Raw genomic sequence first — 17351 nt, 5'->3', positions numbered from 1 at the left:
ATGAGCAAAGTAATGGCTTGTTTCACTCAGGTAAATATCCCACTGCACGTTCACTTGAGAATTTAATGAGCGTTTGTGATTCTGTTTAGAAGGTTCGGATCCATAGTTCATTTGCATATTTAGCATGTTTTAAGCATGCATATCCATTTTTAAAACATGTGTGTATAAATCTCTTTCTTATAAAATTCATATCCATTAGGGGGTTGAACCAGTGGAATTTTCCAAACTTGGATAACAAAACATTTCAGTTCATTTGGGGTGTGTGAATAAATTTTCATTACTTACAATTGTTAAAGTTTTGAAATTTTTTCGTACTTAAACACTTAAATTTTCATTTTGTTGTGATCTATTCTTGTCTTTTTATCTCTTTTTATTTTAGGAGATCAAGGGAAAGTGAAAACTCAAGTGTTGATTTAAGAAAAAAGTATTCATATAAAATGGAAATGCACAATGCTCAAATGTGGAGAGAGATAATTCCAAAAAGTCTATGTAATTTTTGGGATTATAAAATTTTTTTAGTTTTTATATATTAGGTTTCTAAACCCTCGGGAAAAGGGGAGGCGGGGAATTTAAAATAGAGTGTTGGCTCCCAATCCATAAGTCTTTCCTTACAGAAATCTAGCCCATTATACATAATAATTCACTTTACAATCATCTATGATAGTTAGGTCAGCTTTTTGTAAATGGGCAAAATAATAGCTTGTTTGACTCAGGAAAAACTTGATGTAGAATTTAGTTACATCGGCTTTTATACCTCGCAAGCATACGAACCATTCATGTAATTTAGCGGGAAGCGAGGGTCATATCCACAGGGAGGACTGAATTTTTGTGTATTCTTCAGTCAACTAGCCTAACCAAATATGATGAATTAATATGAACTAAACACTAATTATATCCTAAATTATCAAGCAATCATCTGGTTAACTACTTGCACAACAGAAAACGTCAACTCTGAATTTTACGGTGATTCGTGCCTCTCTCGAGCGCCACGTAACCACGGATCCGATTTCTCAATCCTTGCGGCTAGACCCTCTCGGGCGCATAGAGTGAAAGACAAAAATCGGATTAAAATACCAAAATCCAACCTAAATTATATTCCTACCCTAACTAGCTAATTTAATCAAATATCCGGAAAAAAAATATTCAATAAACATTAATTATCAAATCAGATTCAATAAACATTCAAAACCTAAGTTCAAACTATATAAAAAAATAAATTCCAAAATGACGAATTACTCCCCTTCTCCTTCCTCTCGCTCGGGCAGCAACTCGTTCTCACGGGTGCTGCAATTTCCCAAAATTAATGGCTTCGGGTAGAAAGAGTGAGTGGCCGGAGGTAGAGACGACACCGACGACGAAGGTTAGAAGCCGACGGACGGAGGTAACATCCGGCGAAGAATGAAACAAAGCTGAAGTTCTCTAACCGGCTCTCTCGAGTCTCGGTCGAAGTCGGAATAGCTCCGGGAATGGTCGGAAATATGTAATAGACGCCGGAGGATGGTCGGAATGCGGAATTGGCACCGGAGAAGCCCTCTCGGATCACCTCCCGGCCTGGCGAGCATAAACTAGCACTGTCGAACTCACCTCGACGGAGGCTCTCTCGAGCTCTCCTCGGGTTTGTTCTCGGTTGCTGGACGGAGGTGGGTGGTGGTGGATGACAGTGGCACGGCGAAAGACAGTGGCGTGGCAAACGACGGTGGGAAACTCCTCTCGGGTCTTTCCCTGTTTCTGGTCTACGATCGTGCTCTGTTTTGGTCAATCCTCTCTATTTTCTCTTGATGCTCTCCCCCTCTTTTCGACGCTCCTCTCCTCCTTTAATACCATCTTATTTGTTTTAAAACGATTTGCCCTAAAAATCACCTCAATTTCATTAAGGGCATTTTGGTAAATATCTCCTTCTCCACCAAAATTCTCCTGAAATTCCATAATTGAATCTATAAAAAGCATTTCAGGAAGAAATAAACCTTAAAAACAATGAAATATAATTCAGGACAGAAAAATATACAATATTGACAGTGATTAATGCCAAATTCAATAAATGTTCATTTCATTTGAAAACCGATAAAGAACCACCTATAACACAATTATAAAGGTTATTTTATTATAATTAACATAGTTCTCATGTCAGAATATGGCATCTATCACACCCCCAAACCTAAATCTTTGCTAGTCCCTAGCAAAACAACAATCGAACCAAAATTAAGCCTAGGAAAACAAAATGCCACTTTCGTAGGGAGCACGATTGCATTTAGCGCATGCAACAAGCTGTTAAACCCCTACTCTGCAGTAGTGGACGAGTTATGTCTCGTGAAGGTTGGCATGGAATTTACCCTCAAAATTCATCTAAATCAATAATATAAAAAGAAAAACTGAAGAAAATTTACTCCTCATTAGCATATGACTAACACTTAGTATCGTAAAATATCTGAAAATCATATGAGATCCTGCACAATTTGAAAACCTGTGTAAAATATATCATATTATCAATCCAAATACACATTATTACTCCACCTGAACCAATGTGACCCATAAGCTATTACTTCAACAGAACAAAGAGGCAACAAATAACAATAAAATCCTGGTCAAATCACAATTAAGAGAAAATAGTAGAGTAAGTCTGTTGTTTGACAATCTCACAAAAGAAATATACCAATTTCAATTTTGACCTGCAACTTCTTTCAAATTACAATTCATCATCAAAGTTAAGGAAACTCATTGCTTCCAAATTTAAAACCATTTTACGCTATTACCAGCGCACTTTTGCTATTACCAGCGTAATTTTTGTTTCACTGAATACTTTTGGTATTACCACCATTTTGTATTTGTCTTCATTGTACATGCACTTATTTTTAAGTAACCGACTGTTCCGGTGCATGTCCCTGGGTTTGCCCAGGCTGTTTCTGAAGTTATCTGTCTTTTGCAAGCAAGAGCATTTCCATTTGCATTTATACATTACAACAAGGAATTTCACTCAGGTATAAAAAGGAATGAGTTCAAACAGGCATACAAGACTATTCATACTAACATAGATCAACACTAGATTTACATGTTCTCTTTTGCAACTAAGTTTCAAGTCTAATGCAATAGTGAGTTATGCCACTGAATTCTCATGAATCACAACAAATGATATCAGATTTCTAATAGGCATATTCTACACATTTTTTTTTTCGAAAAATTTTGAAACACATTTGAGCAACTTATTTTAACTCTACTAACGTTAACCACATACTAAGAGGAGTAATTTGAAAACCACGAACATAAATCAAAAGAAAATTATTGCTAAGACATAAAAGAGTCGTTCCCCCCCCCCCCCCCAAACCTAAACCTGACATTGTCCTCAATGGGGAAAAGTTAAAACACCAGAACGACTACAAAAAGGAAAAACAACTCAGCTAGTTATACTCCAACAGGGTGAGGGTTAAGGTCCCTTAGGGCTCCTAAATCCATAGGTGGGACCATATGTGTTTGGTCATCAACAATAATACCGAAAAGTCAATAAAGACCCCCAAAAATGATACATAGTCTCCCTCGAAGAAGGTTTACTCGTATCAGCCGTACCCATAAGTAATCTTCCGTAGATGAAATCGCTATCCCACATCACACTTTGAAGAAATCTCCATGTGACTAGCCACTGAAGGCACCAGGAATCACACGTTGAACACAAGTCCTTAAGTTACTCACCATAAGGTTTTCATTCAATACTTCAAGATTGAACTGGTCAATCCCAGAACGGTTGTTTGAGTACAGACCTCTCAAACTAGGGACCAAAAGTCTGGTCATCGACTACCGGAACCATTTATGCTCTCAGCCGGCAAGAGAGTACCCCGAGTCCATGATGGGGCCGGCATCGCCGGGGGACCTCCAATCAATCAAGACCATAGTACACCAAAGGTTATCCCAAATAAGAATGAATAAACAAAAAAAAAATAAAAATAAAACTGTGATGTACAAAGGGATAGAAACGTGGGGATTGCCCACAATGTGCTAAGTTTATAGTCGTAAGCAAGACTCTGACGCATTCAAGATGAAATGACAGGTTCCTCCAAGAAAATCACCATCACCTCCTCTGGTGTGGGGACATTCTCAAGATATGGTTTGAGCCTCTGACCGTTAACTTTGAAGACCGACCCGTCTCCGTGATTGCGGATCTCAATAGCGCCATGAGGAAACACCTGTGTGACTTCAAATGGACCGGACCACCTGGATCTTAGCTTCCCTGGAAACAAATGCAATCGTGAGTTATAAAGTAAAACATTCTGCCCAACAGTAAAAGACTTGCAAAAAATAGATTTATCATGTAAAATCTTTGTTCGCTCCTTATACAGTTTGGCATTCTCATAAGCATCATGACGTATCTCCTCCAACTCATTCAATTGCAATTTTCTCTCCTCACCCGCTTGAGTCAAATCAAAATTCAAAGCCATAATGGCCCAATAAGCTCTATGCTCAAGCTCAACAGGTAGATGACATGCTTTGTCGAACACTAGGCGAAATGGAGACATCCCAATAGGAGTCTTATAAGCGGTTCGATAGGCCCATAAAGCATCGTCCTATCGAGTGGACCAATCTTTCCTATCAAAGCGAACTAACTTCTCCAAAATCCGTTTGATCTCCCTATTAGAGATTTCTACTTGACCACAAGTTTGTGGGTGGTACGGAGTGGACACCCGATGAGTGATGGAATATTTCTTCAATAAGGTCTCAAATGCTCTGTTACAAAAATGAGATCCCCCATCACTGATGATCACTTTCGGGGTACCAAATCGATTAAAGATATTTTCTTTTAAAAACTTTACCACCACTTTGTGATCGTTTGTCTTACATGCAATAGCTTCAATCCATTTAGAGACATATTTAACAGCAACAAGGATGTATTGATAGCCGAACGAGACAGGAAAATGATCCATGAAGTCAATACCCCACACATCAAACAATTCAATAATAAGAATGGGGTTAAGAGGCATCATGTTCTTCCTAGACAAACAACCAGTTTGTTGGCATTTATTACACACTTGACAAAATTCATGGGCATCTCTAAATAATGAAGGCCAATAGAAACCACATTGCAAGACTTTAGCCGCGGTCTTTCTAGCACCAAAATGTCCACCACATGCGTGGGAATGACAAAATTCAAGAATGTTGTCAAAGTCTTGCTCATGTACACAACGCCTAATGACTTGGTCAGAACACACCTTGAAAAAATAAGGGTCATCCCAAAAAAAATGTTTGACTTGGGAAAAGAATTTCAACCGATCTTGTTTACTCCAATAATCAGGAATCTTATGAGTAACAAGATAGTTGACTATGTCAGCAAACCAATGCAACTGGGATACTTGGAGAAGGTGTTCATCAGGGAAGGAATCATTTAAAGGAAGGAATCCTTCCTGAGGTGCTACACAGATCCTAGATAGATGATCAGCAACAACATTCTCACAACCCTTCTTATCTCGAATCTCAAGGTCAAATTCTTGCAATTGCAAGATCCATCTAATCAAGTGAGGTTTAGTGTCCTTGATGGATAATAAGTACTTGAAAGCAGAATGATCAGTGAACACTATAACCTTTGACCCTAATAGATATGATCTGAATTTGTTCAAGGCAAACACAACAGCTAGCAACTCCTTCTCAGTGGTAGTGTAATTCAATTGAGCATCATGAAGAGTGCGGCTAGCATACTGAAAGACAGAAGGCATTTTATGCGTCTTTTGCCCCAAAACAGCCCCCAATGCATAGTCAGAGGCATCACACATCAACTCAAAAGGCAAAGACCAAATAGGGGGTTGGACAATGGGTGCAGTGGACAAACATTTCTTCAGTGTCTCAAAAGCATGAATACATGCATCATCAAAGGCAAAAGCAACATCTTGAGCAAGCAAATTCGTCAAAGGACGAGAAATTTTGCTAAAGTCTTTAATGAAACGCCTATAGAACCCAGCATGGCCAAGGAAAGAACGCACCCCCTTCACAGAAGGAGTTGGTGGCAGATTGGCAATTAGGTCAACCTTGGCTTTGTCCACTTCTACACCCCGCTCAGACACTACATGTCCTAAAACAGTTCTTTCTTTTACCATGAAGTGGCATTTCTCCCAATTCAAGACTAAATTGGACTTAATGCAACGGGACAATACGAGTGAAAGATTGTGCAGACATGTATCAAAACTAGAGCCAAACACAGAAAAGTCATCCATAAAGACCTCTAAAAAATCACCAATCATGTCAGAAAAGATACTTATCATGCACCGTTGGAAAGTGGCGGGGGCATTGCATAAACCAAAAGGCATGCGTCTGTAAGCATAGGTGCCAAACGGACACGTGAATGTGGTCTTTTCCTGGTCTTCTGGAGCAATGGGAATTTGATTGTAGCCGGAGTATCCATCTAAGAAGCAATAAAAATTGTGGCCGGCCAAAAGCTCTAGTTCCTGATCAATGAAAGGTAGTGGGAAGTGATCATTCCTAGTGGCGGAATTAAGTTTTCTATAGTCATAGTTCTTGTGGGAATCAATTCACCACTCTCATTTTTCATTATCGTTATCCCCCCTTTCTTAAGGACAACTTGAATTGGACTCACCCAGGTGCTATCGGAAATAGGGTAAATGATTCCTGTCACAAGCAACCTGATGACTTCTTCTCTCACAACCTCCAGCATATGGGGATTTAACCTACGTTGCATCTCATGTGAGGCTTTAGTCCCCTCCTCCAAATGAATAAGATGCATGCATATGGAGGGGCTAATCCCTTTTAAGGCATCAACAGTCCACCCCAATGCCTCTCTGTGTGCTTGTAAAACTTCAGTCAATTGTTCCTCCTGCTCAGTACTCAAATCAGAGGAAATAATGACTGGTAATGAGTTCATGGGCCCCAAGAACGCATACTTCAACGTGGGAGGACGTGGCTTAAGATCTAGCTTGGAAGTTTCAAGAGGTTTGTCCAAGTCAAGAAGAAGATCCTGTGGATGATCAGTTGTGATAACCTCATAAGCTTCCTCCAATAGAGGTACATAATTGAGTAAAGAATCAACCTCTCGGAAATATGTTTCCTCATCAAAATAGTCCATGTCTAAAGATGTTATGCAAGACTCAAAAGATTCAAGAGTGGATTCGTCATCAAGCATAACAGTTTCTATCTTTAATGCAGGACTCAGATCATCAGACTCAAGTAGATGGTGCCCGACATAAAATACATTCAATGAGACCTTAAAATTTCCAAAAGACAACTCCAACTCACCACTTTTACAATGAATGATAGCATTAGATGTGGCTAAGAAGGGACGTCCTAGGATGACAGGAATTTGGTTGGTCACATTGACTACTGGTTCTGTATCAAGAACAATGAAATCAACCGGGAACAGAAATTTGTTCACTTTTATCAAAACAACTTCAACTATTCCTCGTGGTATCTTGATAGAACGGTCAGCTAGTTGAAGTGTGATGGGAGTAGGCTTCAATTTCCCCAAACCTAATTGCTGGTACACAAAGAAAGGAAGCAAATTCACACTTGCCCCTAAGTCAAGAAGAGCTCTCTGGATGGTATGTTCACCAATGACACATGAAATTGTGGGACATCCAGGATCTTTAACTTTAGGAGGAGTGTTGTGCTTCAGAATTGAACTTACATTCTCAGTAAGAAAGACCTTTTTGTTAACATGTTGTTTTCTCTTCTGTGTACAAAGGTCTTTCAAAAATCGGGCATAGGTAGGGACTTGCCTAATAGCATCAAGAAGTGGAATGTTAATGTGAACCTTACTAAACAGTTCCAACGTTTCATGCATGCTATCTCCTTTCCTAGGTGGGCCCGATAACCTCTGCAGATAAGGAGCTAGTGGGACTTGGTTAGGGATCTGCTTGGCTGTTAGTGGAGAACTTGGAGGTTCTTCACCCAATGATGTGTCCCCATTGTCATCCTTTGACTCCTTAGACTTAGTAGTCCCTACCCCATTGTTCAACTCATGACCAATCCTAAGGGTAGTTATGGCTTTGGCTTGCTCATGGTGGGGTTTGGAACTCAACCCACTCTCATGTGTGCTTTTGGGGTTAGGAATGGTTTGACTCGGGAGTCTATTTTGTGCTTGTTCACTCATGTGGCTGGCCAACTGACTCACTTGCATTTCAAGTTTAGCAATTGAGGACTGTGTATTCTACATGAATAATTGAAGTGTATCCTCAAGTGAAGGTTTTTGTGGAATCAATGGTTGTTGTGTGAAGTGTGGGCACGGAGCTTGGGGTTGAGTAAACCCTGGAGGACCCCCAACCTGTGGGCCCTTGGACCATGAGAAATTTGGGTGCCTAGCCCAACCCGGATTATATGTTTCTGAAAAATGATCGTTCCGGTTTGGTCTATGAAAATTCTGGACTGCATTCAAGTCCTCAATGAGCTCCGGGTAGGATGAACTAGATGGACACATTTGTGTGGGATGAGATGAACCAGAGCATATGGCACAAACAGTAGATGGGTTAGGAGCAGGTGAACTCTTGGACACCATAAGGGCATCAATTTTTCTAGTCAACCCCTCAATCTTGGCCATGAGCATGGGTGTTTCACTAACCTCGTAGAGACCCCCTCTTTTGGCTTCGTGGGATCTCCTATCAACATTAAATGATGAACCCCATTGCTGAGATTGATCACTCAAAGTTTCAAAGAAGTCCCACGCCTCACTAGCACTCTTACCCATCAAACTCCCACCACTCGTTGCATCCACCATGGATCCAACCTGGGGTGTAAGACCTTGATAAAAGTATTGCACTAAATGCCATTTCTCAAACCCTTGATGCGGACACCTACGGATCAAATCCTTCCATTTCTCCCAAGCCTCATAAAAGTGTTCACCTTCCTGCTGCATAAAGTTGGAGATTTCTCTCCTGAGGGCTGTAGTTCTCTGAATGGGAAAGTACTTGGATAAAAAATTTGTGACTAATGTGTCCCATGAAGTAATGCTGCCCACCTCCAAGGAATTAAGCCAAGACTTGGCCTTATCCTTAAGTGAAAATGGAAAAAGTCTTAACCGGATAGAGTCATCTGAGAAATTCTGGAATTTGAACGTTGCACAAATATCTAAGAATTCCTTGATGTGGTAATATGGGTCCTCCTTCTCCAACCCATAGAATGTAGGGAGGAGTTGGATCACACCCAGTTTCAACTCATAACTGGCGGCAGTAGTGGGTGGCAATATAATGCAAGAAGGTGATGTGAAGTGGGATGGGATAGAATAATCCCTCACGGCTCTACGGTCACCTGCTGCAGGTAACAGTAATGGTTCACCCTGATTGGCCATGGTAGCTCCTAACTTGACTTCGGGTGTTTTCCTACAAATATGTTCTACCTCCTCAATAAAGGGAGCTAATGGTCCACCTAGGGAGCGGCGCCCATGCAAAAAAACACAAAAAGAAATAAAACGAACTATCAAATTAAGCTAACAAACTCACTACTAAAAATATGAACTAACTAGAAGAAATAAAAATAATTCCATAAAAATCACCAAGTTAAAATTATGAAAGCAACAAAAATAAAATAAAATAAAATAAAAATAAATCTAACCTAAGACCATGGAGAACAAAGAAATACACTGAATACGTGCCTCCCCGGCAACGACGCCAAAAACTTGATGTAGAATTTAGTTACATTGGCTTTTATACCTCGCAAGCGTACGAATCGTTCATGTAATTTAGCGGGAAGCGAGGGTCATATCCACAGGGAGGACTGAATTTTTGTGTATTCTTCAGTCAACTAGCCTAACCAAATATGATAAATTAATATGAACTAAACACTAATTATATCCTAAATTATCAAGCAATCATCTGGTTAACTACTTGCACAACAGAAAACGTCAACTCTAGATTTTACGGTGATTCGTGCCTCTCTCGAATGCCACGTAACCACGGATCCAATTTCTCAATCCTTGCGTCTAGGAGCTCTTGTGCGCATAGAGTGAAAGACAAAAATCGGATTAAAATACCAAAATCCAACCTAAATTATATTCCTACCCTAACTAGCTAATTTAATCAAATATCCGGAAAACAAATATTCAATAAACATTAATTATCAAATCAGATTCAATAAACATTCAAAACCAAAGTTCAAACTATATAAAAAATGAAATTCCAAAATGATGAATTACTCCCCTTCTCCTTCCTCTCGCTCGGGCAGCAACTCGTTCTCATGGGTGCTGCAATTTCCCGAAATTAATGGCTTCGGGTAGCAAGAGTGAGTGGCCGGAGGTAGAGACGACGCCAGTGACGAAGGTTAGAAGCCGACGGACGGGGGTAACATCTGGCGAAGAACGAAATAGAGCTGAAGTTCTCTAACCGTCTCTCTCGAGTCTCGGTAGGAGTCGGAATAGCTCCGGGAATGGTCGAAAATATGTAATAGACGCCGGAGGATGGTCGGAATGCGGAATTGGCACCGGAGAAGCCCTCTCAGATCACCTCCCGGCCTGGCGAGCAGAAACTAGCACTGTTGAACTCACCTCGACAGAGACTCTCTCGAGCTCTCCTCGGGTTTGTTCTCGGTTGCTGGATGGCGGTGGACGGAAGTGGACGACGGTGGCGCGGCGAAAGACTGTGGCGCGGCGAACGACGGTGGGAAACTCCTCTTGGGTCTTTCCCTGTTTCTGGTCGACGGTCGTGCTCTGTTTTGGTCGATCCTCTCTGTTTTCTCTTGACGCTCTCCCCCTCTTTTTGACGCTCCTCTCCTCCTTTAATACCATCTTATTTGTTTTAAAACGATTTGCCCTAAAAATCACCTCCATTTCACTAAGGGCATTTTGGTAAATATCTCCTTCTCCACCAAAATTCTCCTGAAATTCCATAATTGAATCTATAAAAAGCATTTCAGGAAGAAATAAACCTTAAAAACAATGAAATATGATTCAGGAGAGAAAAATATGCAATATCGACAGTGATTAATGCCAAATTCAATAAATGCTCATTTCATTTGAAAACCGATAAATAACCACCTATAACACAATTATAAAGGTTATTTTATTATAATTAACCTAGTTCTCATGTAAAAATATGGCATCTATCACATGTTCACTTGAGAATTTCATGAGCGTTTGTTATTCTGTTTAGAAGGTTTGGATCCATAGGTCAGATGCATCTTTAACAAGTTTCAAACATTCATATCCATTTTTAAAACATGTGTAAGAATCTTTTTGTTATAAAATTCCAAGCTATTAGGGTTGAACTAGTGGAATTTCCCAAACTTGGATAGCAATACTTTTGTGCTCATTTGTGGTGTGTGAATAAATTTTCTTGATTTAAATTTGTTATTGTTTTAAATTTTTTTTCGTACATAAATTCTAAAATTTTCATTTTGTTGCAGTCTATTTGTTTTTTATCTCTTTTTTGATTACGAGATGAAGGGAAAATGAAAAGTCAAGTTTTGATTTAAGAAAAAAATGTACATCTAAAATGGAAATGCATAATGCACAAATGTAGAGAGAGATAACTCATAAAAGTGTCTGTAATTTTTAGAGATTGTAAACTCTTTTTAGTTTTTACTTATTAGGTTTTGCAATTGTCGGGAAAAAGGGGAGGCTAGGGATTTTTTACTGAGTGTTGACTCCCAATCCATAAGTAATTCTTTACAAAAATATTGCCCGATATGCATGATAAATCACTTGACAATCATCTATGATCGTTAGGTCAGCTTTTTGTAAATCGAAAACAATAATGGCTTGTTTTACTCCGGTAAATATCCTACCGCACGTTCACTTGAGAATTTAATGAGCGTTTATTGTTCTCTTTAGAAGCTTTGGATCCATCGTCATTTGCTTCTATTACATGTTTCAACCATGCATATCCATTTTTGAAACAAGTGTAGAAATCTCTTTCTTATTAAATTCCAAGCTATTAGGGTTGAACTAGTGGAATTTCCAAAACTTGGATAAAAAAACTTTGTGTTCATATGTGGTGTGAGAATAAATTTTCTTTACTTACATTTGTTATTTTTTTAAATATTTTCCGTACATAAACTCTAAAATTTTTATTTTTTGCGATCTATTTGTAATTTATCTCTTTTTTGTTTACGAGATGAAGGGAAAATGAAAACTCAAGTTTTGATTTAATACAAAAGTGTACACATAAAATAGAAATTCACAATTCACAAATGTAGACAGTGATATTTCCAAAAAGTGTCTGTAATTTTTAGGGATTGTAAACGCTTTTTAGTTTTTATATATTAGTTTTTGCAATCGTTGGGAAAAGGGGAGGCGAGGGATTTTTAACAGAGTGTTGACTCTGAATCCATAAGTCATTCCTTACCAAAATATAGCCCGTTATGCATGATAAATCACTTAACAATAAACTATGATCGTTAAGTCAGATTTTTGTGAGTGGGAAAATAATGGCGTGTTTGACTCGGGTAAATATCCCACCGCACGTTCACTTGAGAATTTAATGAGCGGTTGTTATTCTGTTTAGAAGGTTTGGATCCATAGGTCATTAGCATCTTTAACATATTTCAAGCATTCATATCCATTTTTAAAACATGTGTCGAAATCTCTTTCTTATAAAATTCCAATCTATTAGAGTTGAACCAGTGGAAATCTCCAAACTTGGATAACAAAACGTTTTAGTTCATTTGTGGTGTGTGAATAAATTGTCTTTACTTACATTTTTTATTGTTTTAAAATTTTTCCATACATAAACTCTAAATTTTTTTTTTGTTGTGTTCTATTTTTGCATTTTTATCTCTTTTTATTTTACGAGATGAAGGGAAAGTGAAAACTCAAGTTTTGATTTAAGAAAAAATTATTCATATAAAATTGAAATGCATAATGCTCAAATGTAGAGAGAGATAATTCCAAAAAGTCTTTGTAATTTTTAGGGATTGTAAACCCTTTTTAGTTTTTATATATTAGGTTTAGCAATCGTCGGGAAAAGGGGGAGGCGGGAGATTTTTAACAAAGTGTTAACTCCCAATCCATAAGTTTTTCCTAAAAAAAATCTTGCCCGTAACGCATAATAATTCACTTTACAATCATCTATGATCGTTTGATCAGCTTTTTGACTCGGGTAAATATCTCATCGCACGTTTACTTGAGAATTTAATGAGCATAATTTATTCTCTTTTGACGGTTTGGATCCATAGGTCATTTGCATCTTTAACAAGTTTCAAGCATGCATATCCATTTTTAAAACATGTGTAGAAATCTCTTTCTTATAAAATCCCAAACTATTAGGGTTAAACTAGTGGAATTTCCCAAACTTGGATAACAAAACTTTTGTGTTCATTTGTGGTGTGTGAATAAATTTTCTTTACTTACGTTTGTTATTTTTTAAAATTTTTGCCAAATATATACTCTTAAATTTTCATTTTGTTGAGATCTATTTTTTTCTTTTTATCTCTTTTTATTTTACGAGATGAACGGAAAGTGAAAAAAAAATTATTTAAAAAAATACTTTTAAAATGGAGATGCTAAATGCACAAATGTAGAGAGAGATAATTCAAAAAAGTGTGTGAAATTTCTAGGGATTGCAATCGTTGGGAAAAGGGGGGAGGAGGGGGATTTTTAACAGAGTGTTGACTGCCAATCCATAAGTCATTCCTTCCAAAAATATAGCCCATTATGCATGATAAATCACTTTAGAATCATCTATGATTGTTAGGTCAGGTTTTTGTAAATGGGCAAAATAATGGGTTGTTTGATTTGGATAAATTTCCCACTGCACGTTCACTTAAGAATTTAATGTGTGTTTTTTATTCTCTTTAAAAGGTTTGGATCCATAAGTCATGTGCATCTTTAACATGTTTCAATCATGCATAACCATTTTAAAAAATTGTGTAGTAATCTTTTTTCTCATAAAATTCCAAGCTATTAGGGTTGAACTAGTGGAATTTCCCAAACTTGGATAACAAAACTTTTTTGTTCATTTGTCGTGTGTGAAGAAATTTTCTTTACTTACATTTGTTATTGTTTTAATTTTTTTCCATACATGACCCCTAAAATTATAATTTTGGTGTTAACTATTTGCCTTTTATGTCCTTATTGTTTACGAGACGAAGGGAAAGATCAAACTCAAGTTTTGATTTAAGAAAAAAGTATACATCTCAAATAGAAATGCACAATGCACAAATGTAGAGAGAGATAATTCCAAAATGTGTATGATATTTTTAGGGATTGTAACCTCTTTTTAGTTTTTATATATTAGGTTTTGCAGACGTCAGGAAAAGAGGGAAGCAGGGGATTTTTAACTGAGTGTTGACTCCCAATCCATAATTCATTCCTAAAACAAATATAGCCCGTTACGTATGATAAATCACTTTAAAATCATCTATGATCATTAGGTCAGATTTTTGTTAAAGGGAAAAATAAAGCCATATTTGACTCGACTCAATATCCCACCGCACGTTCACTTGAGAATATAATGAGCGTTTGTTAATTTCTTTAGAAGGTTTGGATCCATAGGTCATTTGTATCTTTAACATGTTTCAAGCTTGCATATCCATTTTTAAAACATGGGTATAAATCTATTTTTTATAAAATTCCAAGCTATTAGGGTTGAACTAGTGGAATTTCCCAAACTTGGATACCAAAAATGTTATGTTCATTTGTGGTGTGTGAATAAATTTTCTTTTCTTACATTTGGTATTGTTTTAAATTTTTTCTATACATCAACTCTAAAATTATAATTTTTTTGTGATCTATTTGCCTTTCATCTCTTTTTTGTTTACGAGACGAAAGGAAAGTTAAAACTCAATTTTTGATTTAAGAAAAAAGTATACATCAAAAATGAAAATGCACAATGCACAAATGTGGAGAGTGATAATTCCAAAAAGTGTCTGTAATTTTTTGGAATTGTAAAATCTTTTTATTTTTTATATATTAGGTTTTGCATTCGTCGCGAAAAGGGGATGGCGGGGCATTTTTAACTGAGTGTTGACTCCCACTCCATAAGTCATTCCTTACAAAAATCTAGCCCGTTACGCATGATAGATTACTTTACAATAATCTATGATAGTTAGGTGATCTTTTTGTAAATGGGCAAAATAATGACTTGTTTGACTTGGGTAAATATCCCACCGCACGTTCACTTGAGAATTTAATGAGAGTTTGTTACACTCATTAGAAGGTTTGGATCCATATGTCATTTGCATCTTTAACATGTTCCAGCATACATATTATTTTTAAAACATGTGTAGAAATGTCTTTCTTATAAAATTCTAAGCTACTAGGGTTGAAATAGTGGAATTTCCCAAACTTGGATAACAAAACTTTTGTGTTCATTTGTGGTGTGTGAATAAATTTTATTTACTTACAATTGTTATTTTTTAAATTTTTTTCCACACAAACTCTAAAATTTTCATTTTGTTGTGATCTATTTTTGCCTTTCTATCTCTTTTACGAGATGAAGGAAAGTGAAAACTAAAGCTTTTATTTAAGAAAAAATTATACATCTAAAATTAAAATGCACAATTCACAAATGTTGAGAGAGATAATTCCAAAAAGTGTCTAAAATTTTTAGGTATTGTAAACTCTTTTTAGTTTTTATATATTAGGTTTTGCTATCGTCGGGAAAAGGGGGAGGTGGGGGATTTTTAACTGAATGTTGACTACCAATCCATAAGTCATTCCTAACAAAAATATAGCCTGTTACGCTTGATAAATCACTTTACCATCATCTATGATCGTTAGGTCAACTTTTTGTAAATGGGCAAAATAATGGCATGTTTGACTCGGCTCAATATCCCTCCGCACGTTCACTTGAGAATTTATTGAGCGTTTTTTATTCTCTTTAGAAGGTTTGGATCCATAGGTCATTTTCATCTTTAACATGTTTCTATCTTGCATATCCATTTTTAAAACATATGTAGAAATCTCTTTCATATAAAATTCCAAGGTATTAGGGTTGAACTAGCGGAATTTCAAAAATATGGGTAACAAAAATTTTGCTTTCATTTGTGGTGTGTGAATAAATTTTATTTACTTACATTTGTTTATGTTTTATATTTTTTCCATACATGAACTATAAAATTATAATTTTTTTCTGATCTATTTGCCTTCTATCTCTTTTTTGTTTACGAGATGAAGTGAAAGTTAAAATTCAAGTTTTGGTTTAAGAAAAACATATACATCTAAAATGAATATGCACAATGTACAAATGTAGATAGAGATAATTCCAAAAAGTGTCTGTAATTTTTGGGGATTGTAAACTCTTTTTAGTTTTTATATGTTAGGTTTTGCAATCGTTGGGAAAAGGGGGAGGCCAGGGATTTTTAACTGAGTGTTGACTCCCAATCCATAAGTCATTCCTTATAAAAATATAGCCCGTTACGGAAAATAAATCACTTTACAATCATCTATGATCGTTAGGTCGACTTGTTTTAATTGGGCAAAATATTGGCTTGTTTGACTTGGGTAAATATCCCACTGCACGTTCACTTGAGAATTTAATGAGCGTTTGTTATCCTCTTTAGAAGGTTTTGATCCATAAGTCATTTTCATATTTAACATGTTTCAAGCTTGCATATCCATTTTTAAAACATGTGTAGAAATCTCTTTATTATAAAATTCCAAGCTATTAGGGTTGAACTAGTGGAATTTACGAAACCTGGGTAACAAAACTTTTGTGTTCATTTGTGTTGTGTGAAAAAAAATTATTGACTTACATTTGTAATTGTTTAAAATTTTTTTCATACATGAACTCTATTATTATAATTTTGGTGCGATCTATTTTCATTTTATATCTTTTATGTTTACGAGACGAAGGGAAAGATAAAACTCAAGTTTTGATTTAAGGAAAACGTATACATATAAAAATGAAATGCACAATGCACAAATGTAGAGACAGATAATTCCAACAAGTATCTGTAATTTTTAAGGATTTTAAACTCTTTTTAGTTTTTATTTATTAGGTTTAGCAATCGTTGGGAAAAGGGGGAAGCGGAGGATTTTTAACTGAGTGTTGACTCCCAATCCATAAGTCATTCCTTACAAAAATATGGCCTGCTATGTATGACAAATCACTTTACAATCATCTATGATCGTTAGGTCACCTTTTTGTACATAGGCAAAATAATGGCTTGTTTGACTCGGCTCAATATCCCACCACACGTTCACTTGAGAATTTAATGGGGCTTGTTATTCTCTTTAGAAGCTTTGGATCCATAAGTCAGTTGCATCTTTAACATGTTTCAAGCATGGATATCCATTTTAAAACATGTGTATAAATCTCTTTCTTATAAAATTCCAAGCTATTAGGGTTGAACTAGTGGAATTTCCCAAACTTGGATAACAAAACTTTTTTGTTCATTTGTGGTGTGTAAAAGAAATTTTCTTTACTTACATTTGTTATTGTTTTAAATTTTTTCCATACAAGAACTCTCAAATTATTAATTTGTTGTGATTTATTTGC

At 36.5% G+C, this 17351-nt stretch overlaps 1 non-coding gene across 1 annotated transcript; it reads left to right on the top strand.

Moving 5' to 3' along the window:
- The first annotated feature begins 8756 nt into the window (after positions 1-8756).
- LOC137945103 (small nucleolar RNA R71) lies at positions 8757-8863 on the top strand. Its single transcript, XR_011110920.1, has one exon. It is a non-coding gene; the product is annotated as a small nucleolar RNA R71 (small nucleolar RNA).
- Positions 8864-17351: the final 8488 nt, after the last annotated feature.

This window comes from Aristolochia californica, unplaced genomic scaffold (genome assembly GCF_029961685.1).
Source record: "Aristolochia californica isolate CCGP_79_NKW_82.1479 unplaced genomic scaffold, dmAriCali1.0.hap1 SCAF_11, whole genome shotgun sequence".
Classification (NCBI taxonomy): Eukaryota; Viridiplantae; Streptophyta; class Magnoliopsida; order Piperales; family Aristolochiaceae; genus Aristolochia; species Aristolochia californica.
Note: the sequence above shows the minus strand (reverse complement) of the source record. Positions and strands in the feature narration are given on the sequence as shown.